General features: G+C 30.8%; 1 long non-coding RNA gene across 1 annotated transcript; it reads right to left on the reverse strand.

The window, feature by feature from the left end:
* Nucleotides 1-315: 315 nt before the first annotated feature.
* Nucleotides 316-1,912, reverse strand: LOC110693341. Its single transcript, XR_002505579.1, has 2 exons — nt 1,263-1,912; nt 316-922 (listed from the first exon to the last, which is right to left on the reverse strand). It is a non-coding gene; the product is annotated as an uncharacterized LOC110693341 (long non-coding RNA).
* Nucleotides 1,913-2,425: the final 513 nt, after the last annotated feature.

Raw genomic sequence — 2,425 nt, forward strand, 5'->3', positions numbered from 1 at the left:
AAAAAGGGCTTATAGAACAGTTGAAACAGGCTTTATAGAGCGCCTAAGGACCGTTCTTCTGCTAAGCGATGTGTAAAGTATATAGAACGGTTAAGAGAGGTGTTTTGTTTGCTTAACTATAGAGAACGGTTGTCAGACATAACCGTTCTCTTTTCCCTTCCTAAGATATGGAAATAATTCCATTACCAAAGAGAATGGTTTTGTAAGCCAACAGTTCTCTATTCTACTTTTTTTTTTATAAAAAAAAAATTGCACAATATTCGACATCTAATTTACAAATAGAAAATTTTAAATAAAAATATATAGAGTACAGTATATAAAATTGAAGTCTGAACTACAAGAGCATAAAAGTTTATACAATTAATGTAAAAAAAATAATAATAATATAACAAGACATCAAAGGACAATAAAAAGAAACTAGTTCTACAAAGATCTGTATGCACTCCATTTTCTCAAATAAAAAAAAAAAAAAATAATAAAAATAAAAAATCTTTATGCACTCCATCTTTTCATCTTTATTTTTTAAGACTTGACTTCTCATCTTTTTTATGAAGACTTCTCACCTTTATTTTATTAACCTGCAAAAATATGAGCAACAATTACACAACTAATCGAAAAATATCACTTCTAATATCACTCAAATCCATAAAATCAAGTTTCCACCATTAAACTAAATCTTCTTGATTATTCCCCAAACATTCCATATCGAAAAGCAGAAGACAAAAAAGTTAATATGTAAATAATAAAAAACAATCCCAAATTTAATTAAAAGTAAAATTACAAAAAAAAAGGAAAATAATCATACGTTAAAACTTCTTAGTGGAGTTAAAGCATAGCGTTTATCATCTGTCAATGGTGACCACCTCAAGTCCTATGAAGTTGACTACCTCCTTCCAATCAGGTCGCCGTGGACATGGCCGAACTGCACAACATGAGTAAAACCATGAATTGAAACAAACTATATAAATTTATGAGAACTATAATCTCACCATGAACCATTTACGAAACCTTGAAAAAATACATTCAAAACTAACCTCAAATTCAAGATCTGAATAATATTAATCAAGCAAAATCAACAAGTCAGATCTAAACCAAAATAATTTTGTTTAAAAAAAAAGATTTCGTCACAAAAATTGCTGGTCAAATAAATACAAAAATTCTTTTCGATTTTGGCACAACAGGATGATAATTGAAACCTTAATCATGTCAAATAATTTCAAGATAATTAAACAATTTCAATCAAATGAAAAACAGAATCGAACCTTTGAAGCCTTCTCCAGATATGTGTTTTTGTTCGAACCCTAATTTTCCATTTCCTTATAAGAGCAACGAAAATGGGAATTTAGGATTTAATCAAATAGAAAACTACGAACGTGAGAAAAATTGAAGATTAAAAATTTTGAAGATTAAAAATTATGTTTTTAAAGGAAAAGAGTAATAGCATCTTATATTAGACAAATTTTTTGGCAAACGGAAGAAAACTAGAAAAGAGAACCATTTATTAGACGGAAGTAATACAGTAGTAAGTTAAAGGTAAAAGACGCACAACGGTTGTTGTGAAACACCGTTCTATATTAACTTTTTTTTTAATAATTTTTTTTTTTCAGATAAATAAATAGAGAACGCTTGGATAAGCAAACTGTTCTATATTTTTCAACATATAGAACGGTTGGGAAAGGAAAATGTTCTATTTTGTTTTACAAAACGCTTATCTATGTTAACCGTTTTGTCTCTTGCGTTTCTTATTCCACTTTTTGTAGTAGTGGGGGAGGGAATCATGGGTCATTGCCTAAGGAAAGGGGATGCATAGTCTAGATGTCGAGTAGCCTAAATAAATCTTTTTTTCCGGTTCCTTCAAGGAATCATTGGGATGCTCATGACGAGGGGGAAAATGTATGTCGTTATCTACCCTTTCCCCAAGTCAAACAAAATTTGTAAATGACAAGGGTTAAATCGGTCGCTACAATCTAACTCTCAATCAAACAATACTTATACGAACACCCTATAACCAAGTACAATGGCAAATAAAGGTTCGGTCCACGAGGAACGAGAGTAATTGCAAATCAATCTTAAACCTAAGCTAGTTCGAAATCAATGGAAAAATGGTGTTCTAAAATACTACTAATAAGATGGAATAAATCAATAAACTAAGACACTAGGGAGAACGAGAATTCACCAAACCATCGGTAACTACGCAACAAGGAATCACAGAGACAAACGGGATATGCAAAGACTATATGTCTGATCAATATCATGTGATAGGAAGACAACGGGCAATACTAAGCTTGGATTTCTCATGCACTTAACATTACTCGATACATAATCAAACCACATTCAATAATGAAATACTCAATTCACAATCTCTTGTTCAAATCAAGGATATCATGCAATCAAATTCAAGATTCTAGGTTAGCTACTCCTATTA

Source organism: Chenopodium quinoa, unplaced genomic scaffold (assembly GCF_001683475.1).
Source record: "Chenopodium quinoa cultivar QQ74 unplaced genomic scaffold, ASM168347v1, whole genome shotgun sequence".
NCBI lineage: Eukaryota > Viridiplantae > Streptophyta > Magnoliopsida > Caryophyllales > Amaranthaceae > Chenopodium > Chenopodium quinoa.